We start from the raw sequence: 19,382 nt of genomic DNA, 5'->3' as shown, positions 1-19,382 counted from the left end.
AGATCAACACTTGGAGGAGTTCTTCATATGGGGCTCTATCCTCCTCCACATGGAAGCGGGACTTGGGTGCCTGGGTCTGCCTATAGGGAAGGAGTAGAGTCATGGTAGACCAGGGCAAGGAGGACATACATCTTGCCCTCCTTCAGACCAGTGGAACTTCACTAGAAAAGTTAAGTCAGTTCCAGAGATTAACAACTCTTTTTGAGGACCTGTCCCCTAAGGTCTGCCAAAGGAGCAGAGCCTCAGTTGGCGAAGTACAGAGACTCTGAGGGGATGGCTTTGACTTCCTGCTGTACATCTGTAATTCACCAGTTTTGGAGCCTGTCCTCCTGATGGAATGATGCAGGTATATCCCAGTGCAGGAATCCTCATAGATATCCTCCATTAAAAAGTCTTGTGCTTCCACAGCTTTTACAAGAAAGGGGGATGATCTGGGCCACAATGAGATATAATTAGCCATCTCTGCCCAGTAAAATTATGCACATCCCAGCTATTGATAAGTGAGTTCTTGCCAGACAGGATGCTATCAAACTAAGCTTCCTTTTACATTTTCTAGGCACTTCCCTTTCTCTGGAGGTGATAGGCATTATCAGGACAGGATTGTGTTCCTAACAGCCCAACAGCACCTTCTTTCAATGTGACTAGTTTGGGATGTGAGGATGTGACCGTTCGCTTCCCAGCTTATAGCTGCCTCTGCTGCTTAGCCAAAGATCTTAGCATAAGAACAGGGCCTCAGACTGTCACAGTAAGAGAAGGCCCTTACACCAGTAGACTGTGACCCATTGTGGCCCAGATCATCCCCCTTTCTTGTAAAAGCTGTGGAAGCACAAGACTTTTTAATGGAGGATATCTATGAGGATTCCCGCACTGGGATATACCTGCATCATTCCATCACGAGGACAGGCTCCAAAACTGGTGAATTACAGATGTACAGCAGGAAGTCAAAGCCATCCCCTCAGAGTCTCTGTACTTCGCCAACTGAGGCTCTGCTCCTTTGGCAGACCTTAGGGGACAGGTCCTCAAAAAGAGTTGTTAATCTCTGGAACTGACTTAACTTTTCTAGTGAAGTTCCACTGGTCTGAAGGAGGGCAAGATGTATGTCCTCCTTGCCCTGGTCTACCATGACTCTACTCCTTCCCTATAGGCAGACCCAGGCACCCAAGTCCCGCTTCCATGTGGAGGAGGATAGAGCCCCATATGAAGAACTCCTCCAAGTGTTGATCTGTGGGAGGATGATCTGGCCCTATATGTTTTTGTGATCTGGAGCAGTGACCACCAGGGTGAAGGCCGAGACCAAATAATTCAGAATGCTTAAGGCAGATTGGAGTCCATCCGGTCAGAGGAGAAATACATTAGACCCAGATCCGTGAAAGTATCAAGGTGCTTACCTCCTATTGAAACCTTACCGGATATGTCTAGACATCATTTTGCAGCAAGCCTCCCAGCCCAGGATGACAGACTTTGACTAGCAGGGCTTGTGGTAGTGCTCTAAAAATAGTTGTATAGACAGTACATTGATATTACAGCAAGGGCTGGAGCTAGGCAAGCCGCAACTTCAACAAGTTTCAGAGTAGCCGCCGTGTTAGTTAGTATTCGCAAAAGAAAAGGAATACTTTATTAAATTGATTAAAGAAAAAATTTGCATTTTTTGGGTTTAAATTAAAATACAGGTTTATTTTAAAAATATATTTAAAATTACATAGGTTTTCAACTTTTATATTTAAATACCTATGCTGTTTATCTATTAAAATAATTTAATTTAAATACAGAAAATAATACTATGCAGTACACGTTTGCTGCAAAGTTTTAAAGAACTTACTGGCTAGGCACCTGGAACCAGTTGTTGAATTGCTATATCAGCTTTTGAGAGCAGTAGCCTCTTTTGGTGGTGCCAAGCGAATATTTTCTTTTTCAGGTTTCAGAGTAGCAGCCGTGTTAGTCTGTATTCGCAAAAAAAAAAAGGAGTACTTGTGGCACCTTAGAGACTAACAAATTTATTTGACCATAAGCTTTCGTGAGCTACAGCTCGCTTCATCGGATGCATTCAGTGGAAAATACAGTGGGGAGATTTATATACACAGAGAACATGAAACAATGGGAGTTATCATACACACTGTAAGGAGAGTGATCACTTAAGATGAGTTATTACCAGCAGGAGCCGGGGGGGGGGGGCGGCGCGGGAGAAGGAAAACCTTTTGTAGTGATAATCAAGGTGGGCCATTTCCAGCAGTTGACAAGAACGTCTGAGGAACAGTAGGGGGTGGGCGGGGGGGGGGGGAATAACATGGGGAAATGAAATGACCCATCCACTCCCAGTCTCTATTCACGCCTAAGTTAATTGTATCCAGTTTGCAAATTAACTCCAATTCAGCAGTGTCTCGTTGGAGTGTGTTTTTGAAGTTTTTTTGTTGAAGAATAGCCACTCTTAGATCTGTAATTGAGTGACCAGAGAGATTGAAGTGTTCTCCGACTGGTTTTTTAATGTTATAATTCTTGACGCTACATTGATGACATCTTCATCTTCTGGACCCATGGAAAAGAAGCCCTTGAGGAATTCCACCATGATTTCAACAATTTCCATCCCACCATCAACCTCAGCCTGGACCAGTCCTCACAAGAGATCCACTTCCTGGACACTACGGTGCTAATAAGCGATGGTCACATAAACACCACCCTATACCGGAAACCTACTGACCGCTATTCCTACCTACATGCCTCCAGCTTTCACCCAGATCACACCACACGATCCATTGTCTACAGCCAAGCTCTACGATATAACCGCATTTGCTCCAGCCCCTCAGACAAAGACAAACATCTACAAGATCTCTATCAAGCATTCTTACAACTACAATACCCACCTGCTGAAGTGAAGAAACAGATTGACAGAGCCAGAGGAGTACCCAGAAGTCACCTACTACAGGACAGGCCCAACAAAGAAAATAACAACGCCACTAGCCATCACCTTCAACCCCCAACTAAAACCTCTCCAACGCATCATCAAGGATCTACAACCTATCCTGAAGGACGACCCATCACTCTCACAGATCTTGGGAGACAGGCCTGTCCTTGCTTACCTGAAGCAAATACCCCAACCTGAAGCAAATACTCACCAGCAACCACACACCACACAACAGAACCACTAACCCAGGAACCTATCCTTGCAACAAAGCCCGTTGCCAATTCTGTCCACATATCTATTCAGGGGACACCATCATAGGGCCTAATCACATCAGCCACACTATCAGAGGCTCGTTCACCTGCGCATCTACCAATGTGATCTATGCCATCATGTGCCAGCAATGCCCCTCTGCCATGTACCTTGGTCAAACTGGACAGTCTCTACGTAAAAGAATAAATGCACACAAATCAGACGTCAAGAATTATAACATTCAAAAACCAGTCGGAGAACACTTCAATCTCTTTGGTCACTCGATTACAGACCTAAAAGTTGCAATTCTTCAACAAAAAAACTTCAAAAACAGACTCCAACGAAAGACTGCTGAATTGGAATTAATTTGCAAACTGGATACAATTAACTTAAGCTTGAATAGAGACTGGGAGCGGATGGGTCACTACACAAAGTAAAACTATTTCTCCCCCTTCCCCCCACCCCTCACTGTTCCTCAGGCGTTCTTGTCAACTGCTGGAAATGGCCCACCTTGATTATCACTACAAAAGGAACCCCACCCCCCCCACCCACGCTCTCCTGTTTGTAATAGCTCACCTTATCTGATCACTCTCCTTACAGTGTGTATGATAACACCCATTGTTTCATGTTCTCTGTGTATATAAATCTCCCCACTGTATTTTCCACTAAATGCATCCGACGAAGCGAGCTGTAGCTCACAAAAGCTTATGTTCAAATAAATTTGTTAGTCTCTAAGGTGCCACAAGTATTCCTTTTCTTCTTCAACTTCAAGAAGGTGTCTATATGGCTATTTTTAGAGCACTAGCAGGAGTTTTTCATCCCCAGCTAAGAAGCTTGCTCCAAAATGCTTGCTAGACATACCCTCCGACTAATTAAAAACAGTCATCTGGACAGGTCTGGTTGCCCCTCCAAAACTGTATTTGTATATATGATATGCAAAAAATAAAAAAACAAAACAAAGATATCTGCACCGCTGATCCAAAGATTAGACCTGTCACCAGGGTATACCATTTGTATCTGTACTGGATTATTTGTGTCTGATTTAGACTATACGATACTGTTGTCAGGGACTGTGTTTTCTTACATGTTCAGACAGTATCAAGCACATTGGGGCTGCTCAGTGAATAACAGTATACATTATTTCACTATTAATAAAAATGAAATGCAAAAACTGATGTGAAAGTAACATTAAGCCTGAGAAATAAAGACAAGAGTCAGGATATTCAAAAGTTAAGGTGTCTGATGCAATTTTAATTTGACCACACTGCTGATGTTGTTAACAATCATTATAATTTCTACACCTCCAGAGATATACATGGCACTTGACAGATATACAAGGAAAAGTGCCTGCCCTGAGGAGCTTACAGTCTTTATTAGGTGTGATACAAACAAAGGAGTGAGGAAGGGATGATGCATACAAATCATATGTTGGGGGGGTGCGTGTGCATATATATGAATGTATAGTCTAATTTACGAGGAGATATGACGCATGAGTATGGCTAAACAATAGGAGATAAGAGAGGTGGTTAATGCATTTACAGATGCTAGTATGTACACATCTTAGTCCCAAATTATGTTAAAAGTGTTTTTCCTCTGACCTAGCCATCATTAGCTGGCTGATTTCCTGTAGTCAAAGCAGAAGTATGTCTTGAGGAGGAGAGGGTAGTGGCCTAATGGACTAGTTCGAAGGGAAGTGTTCCAAGCATAAGGTGCAACCGGTTTTCCTTGCTCACTGTGGACTTTAGAGCTGAAGCCAAGTTTGGAGTTTCTGGCTTCAGCTGTTAGACGAATACCAATGTTTCAGTTAATGTAAGGTCTTCTGGGCAGGCACCATGTTTTCCTGTGTGTTTGAACAGGGGACAGCATAGTAGGGTCCTGAGCTTGAGGCTTCTGGGTGCTACTACAATGCAAACAGGAAAAATGGGTTGTTTTGTTCACTTGCTTTTAACGTTGACATAACTCAAGCAGCTCAAATCAATTCAGCTCAAACCTTCAAAAAAATCACCTTTGGGCAGAGACCACGCCTGGGGAATTTGTTTTAGAAAGTTATGAGTGCTGAAAAAGCGTGGTTCATCTGGAAAGTACAGCGAAGGCTTACTAACTACAGTTTTTACTACCAGTAAACATATGAGCTATTAATTTAAGAAATACTGTGGTTAGTGAATTTTTTACTCCTGCCCCTAGATGGAGCCAAGCTCATATATTCCAGTTGCTTCTTGATGTCTGAACAAAGGCCTAATGAATTCTAGACTGAGGAAAGCAGAGAGAGGGTTTTTCTTTTGCTGTAATAAGTATCATCTGGCTTTCAGGAAATATTTCCTTCCCATTAGTCCAATACCCTAATGTTGTCTCCTGGCTCCTTTTTCTGCACTTTCTATCCAATGGCAATAGGGAGGGTAAGGGGACTGTCCCATTCTCGTACTGACGTCCCATGCACAGCTTGAGGAGAAGTTTTTCAGATGATATAAAGATCACCCACCTTGATTTACATATGTTAAATCTAACCCTTGGTTGCCACTATATCTTGCAACACAGTAGTATGGTTCCAGTGGATAGGGCACTAGACTAGGACTTGAAAGCTAAGTTCTAGCCTTCTCTCTGCCACTTACCATAGTGTGGCAAGTTTCTGCATCTAAAAGAGATATAAGAATACTTATCTTCCGTAGTAAGATGCTTTGAGATCTCTTTTTGTTCTGTGTTTGTACAGTGCTTAGCACAATGGGGTCCCGCTCTGGCTCCCAGGCGCTATGCTAATACATATAACTAAATAAATAATAATGTGCTGAGCTGTTACGATTCTTGCTGGATTTCTGGAACTCCTATGTGCTGTTAAAAACGAGGAGTTACATTTTGCAGGCTTAAGAGAGCAAAAGGGAAGGACTCCTCCCCTTCTCTTTCAGCATCTTCTGCCCATCAAACCATGCAGACAAAACTGGTAAACATAGGCGTGGGATGGGGTGTGGGCTCCAGGAGGGAGTCTGGGTGCGGGAGGGGGCTCAGGGCTGGGGAAGGGGGTTATGGTGCAGGAGGAAGTGAAGAGGGTGGGCTCCGGGCGATACTCGCCTCGGGCAGCTTCCTGCAAGCAGCAGCATGTCCCTCAGCTCCTAGGTGGAGGCATGGCCAAGCAGCTCTGAGCATTGCTTCTGCCCGCAGGCACCACCTCCACAGCTCCTGTTGACCCCGGTTCCTGGCCAATGGGAGCTGCAGAGCCGGCGCTCGGGATGAGGCAGGGGGGCAGCACACGGAGCCCCCGTGGCTGCCCCTACACCCAAGAGCTGAAGGGACAGGCTGGCCACTTCCTGGGAGCTGCGTAGAGCCGGATAGGGATCCTGCCAGCCCTGCGTCGACCGGATTTTTAATGGCCTGGTCAGCAGTGCTGACCGGAGCTGCCAGCTAGTTACTCCCCCCCCCCCCTTTTTTTTATTTGTGCATTTAATTTTTTCATCCTAAGTGCTTATTTTATGCTTGTTTTTATTCAAGTTAACCTTATTGATTTCAGGCCAATTCTCCAGTTTGCCAAGATCATTGACAGCGATCATACTGCACTGACCTCCTATATATTTCCTACTGCAGTTCACGTTGATGGTTATTAACTTTAGAGCTTACACCCTTTATGGCAGTTAAAATTGTTGGTGAAGCTGCAACTGAACACTTCAGCCTAGATTCTGCTCTCAGTTTACATTGGTGTAAATCTATTGTCAGGGGAACAATTCCCATTTACACCAGAATGACAGAGCCGATTCTAGCCCTCCATGTTTAGGGGCAGAGTTCTCTCAATTGAGGGAGCCCATCTTTGAATCCCCTCCCGTTAGCAGTCTGACAGAGCCTGAGTCGAGCAGCCTGAGAGACATTTATTGTCTTTAGCACTTGGCTGACTATGTTTTGGTTTTTCAATCCATTTTTTGTTTTATTCTTTGTGGTTGCAACCCCACGCTGCTATGGCAATGCACACTCTAAAAATTAGTAAGTAAATACTTTTCCTTTGTAGAACCCAGTGTTGCAGTGAGTAAAAAAGCTGTTGTCAGAAACTGTTCAGCTAAAGAGACTAAGTCCCAAACACCTGGTGAACCTTTCTATGAAAATGAAGGTAGGCAGGTGAAGGTTAGCTTCTCTGGCTGACCAGCATCTCCACAGATGTAGCAATATTAGCAAATGGAAGTTGCAGTGTTGGTATATCTGACAGGCAGGGAAAAGGTTAATTTATATCTCCTTCTGCATATTACTGTATCTAGGTGATGTCCGTGGGAACTGATGGAGAAGGAGGGAGAGAAAGTGGTGTGTACCAAATGTAAGCAGTGAAGCAGCAAGGCTGGGAGAGAGACCCTCCCTTGGAATCAGAGAGGCTGTTACAAGAAACTGCTAGCACTGAGGCTGCAGTAACCTGCATGAGACCACAGGAGTGATCAGCTGGGGAAGAGTGAGATGTAACCATGGATCTGCTGCCTCTTGAACTGAATATCTGCAACAGCTCTGAACCTGGAGTCCCTCTGACCTCCAACAGTGAGTATAGCTTTCTACCCCAGGGAGGGAGGAGGGCTGTGATGAGGGGTTTAACTACTAGAAGTCATAGACTGTCTCTAATTCAATATTGTTAGGTTTGGAAAGATTCCATTTTTACTGGTAAATGTTGATTTTAGCAAACACACAACAAATAATGAAACAGCATTTCCACAAAAAGAAAAGGAGGACTTGTGGCACCTTAGAGACTAACAAATTTATTTGAGCATAAGCTTTCGTGAGCTGCATCCGATGAAGTGAGCTGTAGCTCACGAAAGCTTATGCTCAAATAAATTTGTTAGTCTTTAAGGTGCCACAAGTCCTCCTTTTCTTTTTGCAGTATTTCCACAGATGATGATTGAAATGTACAGCTAGGCATAGAACAAAAAACACCGCTTGTGAACTTAGAAGAGTTTGTTTTAAGGCTATTTATTTTGTAAATTTTGACATGATGTTGACAACTTGTGTGTTAGGTTATAAAGCTTTAGCTTTTTGAATCTCAATTTCTACTGTAATTGAACAATTATTGTCTGACTCCCTCACGTAAATTCCTGCAACTGTGGAAGTTTAAATGGATAAAAATAAAAAAAACTTAAAATCAAATTGATATTTTAAATAGAAATGATTAAAAAGAATTTGAATTTTGCCACGTCTAAAGATGGTACTTGACAGGTGAAAAAATGCTTTCTACAGGGTGGAGGAAAGATGGATCCTCGCTCCTGCCCGGCAGCTGCCCTGCTGTCCTCGTGCTGGGCTCCCGGCACAGATTTATACGAAGTTGCTGACCCGGGATTTTGGGATGTCTCTTTTCTGGGCCTGCAGTGTGGGGGTGGGGCACAGGGTCGGTGAAATGCGATTTCCATTGCCGCACCTATCGTGCCGCCCTCCCTTGGGTAAGGGCCGCCCATGGCAGGTGCCCGGCGGCCCGGGCACACGGAGGGAGTTGGAGGGAAGTGTGAGGCCCCCATGGGTACTGTCCCTTTAAGAGTCCAGACGTCTCCTCCGTTCCCCAGGGGACTAAACACTCTAACCTCGCCTACTGCCGAGGACACGATTTCTATCTTCTAATTGGCTGCTTTACAAGACAGTCACAAGTAGTTCCGCCCCATCTCCTCTCGCCCTGCCCATTCATGTCCGTTAGCTTCCCAGGCCGCTCGACAGCCACTGGTTGGCGTTCGTGACACTCAACTAGCTCCGAGTATGCCGATTGGCAACAGGAGCCGTCAATCATCTAGCAAGGAGCGGGTGGGGGCGGGACAGTTTCCGTGGCTGAGGAGCCGGCGGCGGCGAGGCAGGGTTACCACCAGTTCGGGGAAGTTTATTCTCGGGGGGCGGCTCCGGAAGGGGACGAGGCGATGCCGAAGCCGGGATGGAGCCGTGACCAGGTGCGTGTGCGGCTCAGGCCTCGGAGAGAACCGAGACCCCCTCCCCCCCCTTCGCTGCAGGGTCCCTCCGTGTAGGGGGGCAGGGATCCGCCCCTCCTCGGAGACCCTGGGGCCCGCTCCCCGCCTGTTAGCGCCGCGGATGGTTCTGCGCCCCCGACATCCCCCTCCCGCCCCGAGACCGGGCCCCTGCTCGCTGCCGGCGGCGCCTTTCCCTCCGCACTCACTGCCCCGGGGAGACACCCCGTATCCCGCAGCGCGGGGAGACACCCCTCCCCCGACCTTGGAGAGGCCCCTCCACGAGCCCCCCCCCCACCCCCAGTGAGATGCTTTGTTGCCAGCCCGCCCCGGTTGAGACCCCTCGTTCTCCCCTCCTCAGTCCGGGCCCCAGTGAGATTCCTCGTTCCCTTCTGAGCCCCCCGCCCCCCGAGAGACACTTCACTGTGAGAAACCTCTCCCGCTCCCCCCCCCCAGTAACCTCTCATTACCTCATCCTCGTGAGCCCCCCTCCCAGTGGAGACGCCTCGTTTCCTCCCGCTCCTCCCTCTCTGCTGTCTTGAAACGCCTCCTCCCTCTCTGTCTGCCCGTGAAATACGTCACCCCCCCACGAGCCGCCTTCCGGCGCGCGGCAGAATTCCCTCCCTGAGACACCTGAAGTGCTGAAGCCCCCCTCCCCCCACTGCTCATAGCCCCTCCTGCTGTATCTTTCCCTTTCCTCCTCTCTCCTCCCCACTTAATGTTTAGCAACTGTTTCCTCGTGTTATTTACAATCCTGGAGGTTGTGTTTATATTACGGTGTGTGCAGCAGCAAGTCCCCCATGCTGTCTGCGCCTGCATTGGGTAAGTTTCCTCAGTGATGTGTACCCTATCTCTAGCTGAGGCCTTGGGTTTTCGCTGTGTGGGTAATGCATATTTAAAAGAACTGGTGGATCAGGAGCTACCTAGAAGACTCCCAGTTTTTCACCTGTAAAAAGAAAAGGAGTACTTGTGGCACCTTAGAGACTAACAAATTTATTAGAGCATAAGCTTTCGTGAGCTACAGCTCACTTCATCGGATGCATCCGATGAAGTGAGCTGTAGCTCACGAAAGCTTATGCTCTAATAACTTTTTGTTAGTCTCTAAGGTGCCACAAGTAATACTTTTCTTTTTGTGAATACAGACTAACACGGCTGCTACTCTGAAACCTGTCATTTTTCACCTGTGTAACCCTAGAACCTTGCATGAGAAATACTTCTATGTTTTGATGTAGGCAGAGTGATCATATGTGAAAACTGATTTTTTGCATTAGTGTGTACTGGTGGTGCAACAAGTATTGCAAATCATGTTTGTGAGCAAAACATATAGCAAAGACCTTTGTGCATGACATCTGTGTGTGTGTTCTCTACTGCATCGTGTAAACGTTTAGCTGACATGGTCTTGTCATGTTTTTGTTCTACCCATGCTAAACCTGGAGTGGGCTGGGTGAATAGTTTTGGATTTGCCCGTGTTTACAGCCTTTCCTTTCTTTCATCATGCTTGTATAGCTTAAGTAGCAGGGCATTTGCAATTGCATCTCAACCTGTGCTAAACAAGAAATGTGTTGTGAAGGGTTGCAAAGTACTTACGTTTAAAACTATTTTATAGATCTTTTACAGAGCATTTTGTCTTTAGGTGAGCCAACAGATATTGAGTGCACCATAAGATGTTGATGAGAAAGTTGCTGCAGAACATGGGGGACTTCTACTGTGTACTTTGCTAAGGACTATAACACAAAATTTAAATTACAAAGCTACCTAAGCACAAACATCTGTACTTACTACCTCCACCAAGCATGCTGAAAGGGACATTAAGAAATAAATTTTAGCTAAGCCTTAATTGTTTTCACTTTGAAATGTGCATGTCTGAAGTGGGCTGTAGCCCATGAAAGCTTATGCTCAAATAAATTTGGTTGTCTCTAAGGGGCCACAAGTCCTCCTGTTCTTTTTGCGGATACAGACTAACATGGCTGCTACTCTGAAACCTCACTTTTGGTTTGTGAAAATGTCCTTGAATGCATCATTGCAATAAGATTTCTGGTACCTGTGATGTCATAGAATGATGCTTTCAGAACTGTCTTCAGTGAACAAAAAAGTGACAGGATTAGAGGATGCTGAGAAAAGAACTTAAAAATGTTAAATTAAATATTTTTGGCTAGTTCCTCCCCACCCCCTGCATGGCTTTTGGCAGGATTTAATACACATGAGATAAATTCAACCTTTATTGTACCCTTGTATTTCACCTTTATAATAAGCTTACCTTGCTATTCTATCTTTTAACTTCTCAAAACTGCAGTTTCCTAACTGAGTAATTCTGAAAGGTGTGTTGACCTTCAGAAATATGTATAAGTGAACTCTGTAGCATCAGTTCCAAAGTGTACCTTGTTTCTTGTATCTAAAGCATTGATAAGGGAAATGGACCATTTGTTTAAGCATTGTTATAATTCATAAAAAGAAAAGGAGGACTTGTGGCACCTTAGAGACTAACAAATTTATTTGAACATAAGCTTTTGTGAGCTACAGCTCACTTCGTCAAATGCATTTAGTGGAAAATACAGTGGGGAGATTTATATACACAGAGAACATGAAACAATGGTTGTTATCATACACACTGTAAGGAGAGTGATCAGATAAGGTGAGCTATTACCAGCAGGAGAGCGTGGGTGGGGGGGTGGGGTTCCTTTTGTAGTGATAAACAAGGTGGGCCATTTCCAGCAGTTGACAAGAACGCCTGAGGAACAGCGGGGCGGGGGGGAAATAAACATGGAGAAATAGTTTTATTTTGTGTAATGACCCATCCACTCCCATTCAAGCCCAAGTTAACTGTTAGTTTGCAAATTAATTCCAATTCAGCAGTCTCTCCTTGGAGTCTGGTTTATGAAGTTTTTTTTGTTGAAGAATTGCCAATTTTAGGTCTGTAATCGAGTGACCAAAGAGATTGAAGTGTTCTCCAACTGGTTTTTGAATGTTATAATTCTTGACGTCTGATTTGTGTCCATTTATTCTTTTACGTAGAGACTGTCCAGTTTGATGAATGTACATGGCAGAGAGGCATTGCTGGCACATGATGGCATAGATCACATTGGTAGATGCGCAGGTGAACGAGCCTCTGATAGTGTGGCTGATGTGATTAGGCCCTATGATGGTGTCTCCTGAATAGATATGTGGACAGAGTTGGCAACGGACTTCGTTGCAAGGATAGGTTCCTGGGTTAGTGGTTCTGTTGTGTGGTGTGTGGTTGCTGGTGAGTATTTGCTTTAGGTTGGGGGGCTGTCTGTAAGCAAGGAATGGCCTGTCTCCCAAGATCTGTGAGAGTGATGGGTCGTCCTTCAGGATAGGTTGTAGATTCTTGATGATGCGTTGGAGAGGTTTTAGTTGGGGGCTGAAGGTGATGGCTAGTGGCATTCTGTTATTTTCTTTGTTGGGCCTGTCCTGTAGTAGGTAACTTCTGGGTACTCTTCTGGCTCTGTCAATCTGTTTCTTCACTTCAGCAGGTGGGTATTGTAGTTGTAAGAATGCATGATAGAGATCTTGTAGGTGTTTGTCTCTGTCTGAGGCATTGGAGCAAATGCGGTTATATCGTAGAGCTTGGCTGTAGACAATGGATCGTGTGGTGTGGTCTGGATTAAAGCTGGAGGCATGTAGGTAGGAATAGCGGTCGGTAGGTTTCCGATATAGGGTGGTGTTTATGTGACCATCGCTTATTAGCACCGTAGTGTCCAGGAAGTGGATCTCTTGTGTGGACTGGTCCAGGCTGAGGTTGATGGTGGGATGGAAATTGTTGAAATCATGGTGGAATTCCTGAAGGGCTTCTTTTCCATGGGTCCAGATGATGAAGATGTCATCAATGTAGCACAAGTAGAGTAGGAGCATTAGGGTACGAAGGCTGAGGAAGCGTTGTTCTAAGTCCACCATAAAAATGTTAGCATACTGTGGGGCCATGCGGGTACCCACAGCAGTACTGCTGATTTGAAGGTATACATTGTCCCCAAATGTGAAATAGTTATGGGTGAGAACAAAGTCACAAAGTTCAGCCATCAGGTTTGCCGTGACATTATCGGGGATAGCGTTCCTGATGGCTTGTAGTCCATCTTTGTGTGGAATGTTGGTGTAGAGGGCTTCTACATCCATAGTGGATAGGATGGTGTTTTTAGGAAGATCACCGATGGATTGTAGTTTCCTCAGGAAGTCAGTGGTGTCTCGAAGATAGCTGGGAGTGCTGGTAGCATAGGGCCTGAGGAGGGAGTCTACATAGCCAGACAATCCTGCTGTCAGGGTGCCAATGCCTGAGATGATGGGGCGTCCAGGATTTCCAGGTTTATGGATCTTGAGTAGCAGATAGAATACCCTTGGTCGGGTTTCAGGGGTGTGTCTGTGCGGATTTGTTCTTGTGCTTTTTCAGGGAGTTTCTTGAGCGAATGGTGTAGTTTCTTTTGGTAACCCTCAGTGGGATCAGAGGATAATGGCTTGTAGAAAGTGGTGCTGGAGAGCTGCCTAGCAGCCTCCTGTTCATATTCCGACCTATTCATGATGACGACAGCACCTCCTTTGTCAGCCTTTTTGATTATGATGTCAGAGTTATTTCTGAGGCTGTGGATGGCATTGTGTTCTGCCTGGCTGAGGTTATGGGGCAAATGATGCTGCTTTTCCATTATTCACGTTGTAGGAGTGCTTCAGGTGCAGTGCACTTGAGGGAGTGGCAGAATAGAATCCATTGTAATAGTATCTCATTCCTGCTGATTAAGGAATAGTTTAAGGGAGTCCGACCTATTCATACTGTCTGGAATTATATTAGCTAGCAGTTGTGGCCTAGGCTAGGACACCAAAGAGAAGATAGAAAATAGCAGTGTAACTGCATGTTGACTTAAACTCCTGTTTCTGTTCTTTACACACTCCTGCTGAAAGGAGGAGGAAAAGCCTGATCACACATGAAAATAAATGCCACATAATCTTGGGAGAAAAAGGAAAACTTGGTATCTCTGTCCGCCGTTAGTAACTTGCTGAGAAAAGGCCCCATCCACCTCCTTTCATTCCCTTTCATGATATTTGTGGCATCTGAATTGTCGGGAAAAAAAAGGATATTTTAATTGCTAATTATTGCTGCCTTTGCAACAGTTTTCCTGCAGCAAATAAAATATATGTAGATAATCTGCCTCTGCTCTAGTGGGTTGAATCAGTAGTTGCGTTAATATCAGTTCAGCTTGGACCGATCACTTTTTTTTATCATCTGGGAAAGTTGGCAACACCTTTTTTTAGAGACAAACAGTTTGTCAAATACGACACACAGAAAGAAATGGTATTCAAGAATTGTGTGTGGGGGGGGGGGGGGTGTGGTGTCTGAAAGTGTCATGATGACAGTGATAGGGCAGGGCAGCTTCTCCCCTTAAATATGAACTAACCTTAGATTCAAAGATTGGTACTTGCTTTTGATTGTAAAGCAGGGGGATGCTTTGGCTCTTAGTGCATTTTGCTTGTGTTCAGTCCATAAAAATCTGTATTTTGCACAGACCCCTGTATCCCTAAATCCTAACAGGAATGTTGCATCTTCCACCAGATAGTCATCCTTGCTTTTCAAGGGAAATGTGACTTCTTGATTTCTCTTAGCACTGATCTCTGATCATATTGCAGATTACTCTCCATTGCAGGGATAATAGATGTACAGGAAAACCAAAGCAGACTACAGACAGTTATGGAGTTTAGAGTCATGGGAGCTGTAAGCAACAAAAGGTGACTGGCCCCAATAAAAGTGAAGTCCTACATCCAGATAGAGAAAATAAGCAGCCCAAATATAGAATGGGGGATGGGAAATGTAACTCAGCAACTGTTCCCATTCATAAAGGGATTTTTTCCATCCTGTTTCATTAATACTATACTAACATTGTTTTCATTACATCAGTCTCTAACTTTTACAGGGAAGTTTGGAATTGGGTGGCTGGGAGAGGAGGTGTGCAACAGAGGGGTGCTCTCTTAATAAATGGTCCACACTATGAATATATTTGAGAATTGTTCTGTAGTGACACCTATACAAGAGACCACCTTTATGAGAATATTCAGTCAAGAGACTACCCCCAGAATATTCACTGATACCCTGAGTACGACTCTGCTGCACCTGTAATAGAAAATTACTTCCAATAAGTTAAGGATTTGTCAGTCCCTTGAGTGGTTGATTCAGACAAGTTTCATTATATTAAATACCTAAAATGTTTTTAGAAATAGAGTGGAACCTGCTTAAAACTAAATTGTATCTAGTAAATCTATAGTGACGCAAAACTGGTTGAAATTCTGGGGCCTGTATTGTGCGAGATGTCAGAGTAGACAATCATAATAGTCCTTTCTGGCCTTAAAATATATGAATATAGGAAAACAAAATTTCCACATTGTTCAGTGTTTTGAAAAATTATACAAGTTGCAGTGACCCTTCGCTGGGACTAGCTTTAAGCATCAACAAAGCCCTGTAACTTATGGGCCAGCACTCACTCTCTCCTGGCCAGCGGGACCAGAGTGAGAGGCAGCACATAGCCTGGATTTCCACTCTGCTGCCCCATCTCTTTCTGGAGAGGAATTCCATGCTGCTTAAATTGAAATTCTGGGGTGAGGAAGAGAAGGGGATTAATTGCTTCACTATAAGAAAGTTTCATTATACCTGTTAAAAATGTATCTCTAGTTTATTTAAGTGAATCTGATGTGTGTGAAGTGGTTTCCTATATGCTTTCTACCCAAATATACTCAAATACAAGGTATAGCAACTTTGAGTCTTCAGCCTCTCATGCTGTCATCAGACTGTCTCAATAGCTGCTCCATTCTTAATAATTCACTATTCCGTGTAAGATGCCTTTTGAAAAATACTGGTGATTTATTTGTAACTAGATCTAATGTTCAATAAGTCCTATGTATTACACAGTATTCTTCCTTTAAGGATTTTTTTTAGCAAAGTTGGGGTGATGGTCAGATCTTCTTGGAGACTGAAGAGGAGGAGGTATTGTTATATGCTAGGAAAATTAATTTGTTCATCAGTCTGGAACTACCAAATCCTTCCTCCAGGCAAGTGAAATGTAATTGTTTTATGCTGAACTCACTGCTGAGGTGCATTGATGAGTGTATCTGATCTGAAACTGAAAACTAAAACTGGCATATGAATGGATGATTATCTGCTCAGCCAGCCACTTTGGTGAATTTTCTTTTCTGGCTACATTCAGCTAGTACCATTCTGCACTTCAGGAAGAGAACATATGGTTAATTACATATGTACATTGCCCTTCCCCTCCCCCATCCACTTTGGAGTGCAGCTCCTTTAGGGGAAATGAATAGGAGTGGGATGAGAACAGTTTTAATTTTCAGCCTCCTGTCTGAGGTGCTGGTTTGTTGCTTCTCTTAAGATTTTTAAGTGCAGGTTGGATCAGCAGTGTGTCCTTGAAGGAAAGAAATGACATGTATTCTTTATATGGGAGCCTTCCTTCTGCCATGATGTCATGTTTTTGGCAGTGAGAAACGATGGCAGTAACAGTAGTTTATCCTCTTCAGCCCCATTATTGATCCATATCAATTTCTGTTTTGAGACAAACTTATTTTTTGGTCACTTAATTTGTCTTTGGAAATGTTATCTTCTATTTTGTATCCTAGGTTCAGTTTTACATTTAAGAAATCAAAAGTAATGGATATAATCTGTATAATGCTCTTTTCTTCTGTGCTTCATACTATCATTACACTACCTCCTGTAGTTTCAGGCATTGTCAGATTAGTTAGTTGAATTTTTATATAAATCTTTTAAAAATTAACATACACTTTTTAAAGCTTAGAAACTGAATTATGAGTTGATAATTGGGGATTTCCTTTTGGTGTGTTTGTAAAGTACTGTTATGTCCTGCCTCTCAGGTGGAATTCTAGTCCTGTTTCATTTAGTCTTGTTCATAGGCAAGCCTTCTCTTTCAGTTTGGTCCTCCCTTCGTAATAGGAAAGGCATGTAGATTCCTCTTCCATAGCGTTCAAATAATTGTGGGCCATGAAAACCCTTTTAGCCGGAGATCTCAGGTGCACAATTAATTTAATCAGACTGAGGAAATGAAACGTGAGGAGATTGTTTTGAACTGCATATAGAAGTCACACGCATTTGACTTCTTTTCTTGGGCAGTCAAAGAGCAGGATAAGGAATGCATCGCTTTGTAATCTGGATATGTAGCATGTACTTGGTAGCCCCAAAGTGACCTCTGTTGGCAAACCACACTTAAGTAAACCACCAATGTGGTGAATTTTTGATAAATTGAATATAGGTGTGAATTGAACATAGGACTGGGAGCCAGGTGCTCCAAACTTCTGGTCCTGGCTCTGTCACTGACAGCCTTTATGGAATTGGACAAATTATTTAACCTCTAATTCTCAGTTTCCTTAAATGGAGAATTCTTTCTCTCCTATTGTCTGGTAAAGATTAATACTTCTAAAGTGCATCAAAGATGAAAATCACTATGAAAGTATTAATATTTTATTATTATGGACTGAGGCCTAATACTAGTATGGTTTTGGCCATAGAATAAACAGTTCTCTCTTTCTAATTGACAAAAAGAGTTCCTTTTCTGTCATCACACTTGGTCTCCCACATTTTCTTCCTCTGCTGTGCACAGTCCAAAGGGGAGCCAATTTTCTGTCATATATTAGGAACAGTTCCTAATCTGTTAAGAATAAATAAATTTCAGGGATGTAGTATTAGTGGAGAGAATTTCCACAGCAGGAGCTAGTGTGAGAGTGAGTATAATGAACTATTTGCTTTGTGCCCTGTAAGTGCCTTGGCCCAAAGATAGTCTGTGTATAACTGTATATTAGAATATGACCAAGAATAGTAGCTGTATAAGAGGGTGAAGACTCTAATTCTAGCAGTCTGCCAGAATTCAGGTTGGTTTAGTTGCACCATTTGCTGACTTGCTTGGGACTGATAGCCTTAATTTTTCTAACCCACCTTATATAAATGCTAAGCAGGAGGGTTTGTTTTCTTTACAAATGTTGGGATAAAATCTCATTTCTATGCAGATGTGGAACAGATTGTAATCTCTTCAGTAGCACAGCTTTTAAAATCTTGCAATCTCCAGCAGCTCTGTTTTCTAATTTAGTTTATAAAAGCATCAAGTAAGGATTAGATTTGCATCTGAGAGCCCATGTTCTCAAAAACTGAACAATGGGAAATATGTGGGGGACAGCATGCAAGTGTAGGGTGACAAATAATATACAAGGATTCAGAAGTTCCCAGAATTGTTTTAACCCATAAAATATGAGAGAATGTTAGGGAGTGACGCTCTGCTCTCTGTGATGTTCCCCACAGGTACTTAAGGTTTTGAAGTACTTCACCTTCACCACCACCACCATCTGTTCTTAACGCAAAGCTATTTTACCTGCTGTGTCTCAGCACCTTGAAACCAACAGCTTCTGGCCACAGATAAGCATTGACTTCCAGATCTCTGCAGACCTCTATGCTCCTCTGAAAGCCATCCCCCTCTGTAGTATCCAGCCAGATACTAGAAACTCACAGAAATAACCAGGGAAGCTGTCTCCAAAGAGACAGTGTAGACACACAGTTTGACTGGCACAACTCAGGACCATATCCTTTATGATAACACTGCATTGGAATCTACTTGTAGTGAAAACACTTATGTTTATTTATAAAGATTAAGATTTTTAAGAGATAGTGAGCAAGAACAACAGATTACAAGTGAAACAAAAGGAATAACATGTTTCTTAGAGTTTAAACTTAATTCTGACAGGCTAAATTTTTGTCTAAAGCAATTTCTCACCAAAAGCAGTCTCCCAGTGTCACTTGCCCACGTGACCAGGATCGAACTTTCATGAATGCGAAAAGCACTGTCCTTTTGACTTCCTCATTGAAAGATAAGAAAGGGGTCATTTCCCTTTCCTCATATGGTCCAGTAAACTGTTGAAATGTCCCTTTTGAAGTGCACCCCCAGATAAGACTCTTCTCCCATGTTGCTTGTTCAATGTGCTTCCCCCTGTTGGTTTCACATATTCCCGTCAATCATTTTTCCCGTTGCCTTCCTGTGCAAATTGGACTTCCATTGTGTTGGCTATACCATGCTTAATTTACATCAAAGACAGGGATAGGTGAATAGCTATGCTTCTATCTGGCAGAAGACCTTTTTGTTCACTCTGCCTTGTTACAGACTTTAAAACATAATTTCTGTGTGTGTGTGTGTGTGTGTGTGTGTGTGTGTGTGTATGTATGTATATATACACACACTTCTTTATATAGTGTCAGTAGGTACATTTCACAATGATATTAATGGCCAGTGTGTCATTGACTTTCGTTTAATATCTTATAAAACACTTTTTGGGTAATTACT

The 19,382-nt window shown here is 43.5% G+C and overlaps 1 protein-coding gene across 9 annotated transcripts in view; it reads left to right on the top strand.

Annotated features, from left to right (window-relative positions):
- Positions 1-8,872: 8,872 nt before the first annotated feature.
- The window catches only part of MRTFA (myocardin related transcription factor A), a 177,968-nt gene continuing 167,458 nt past the window's right edge, over positions 8,873-19,382 (top strand). For 8 of the 9 annotated variants that reach the window (XR_006276916.1, XM_038393103.2, XM_038393071.2 and 5 more), the window contains exon 1: positions 8,878-9,030. The gene's annotated coding sequence lies outside the window, so the exon portion shown is untranslated. Of the gene's footprint in view, positions 9,031-19,382 lie in introns of all 9 variants that reach the window. The other variant, XM_038393094.2, reaches the window with a different exon arrangement.

This window comes from Dermochelys coriacea, chromosome 1, assembly GCF_009764565.3.
Source record: "Dermochelys coriacea isolate rDerCor1 chromosome 1, rDerCor1.pri.v4, whole genome shotgun sequence".
NCBI classification, from domain to species: domain Eukaryota; kingdom Metazoa; phylum Chordata; order Testudines; family Dermochelyidae; genus Dermochelys; species Dermochelys coriacea.
Note: the sequence above shows the minus strand (reverse complement) of the source record. Positions and strands in the feature narration are given on the sequence as shown.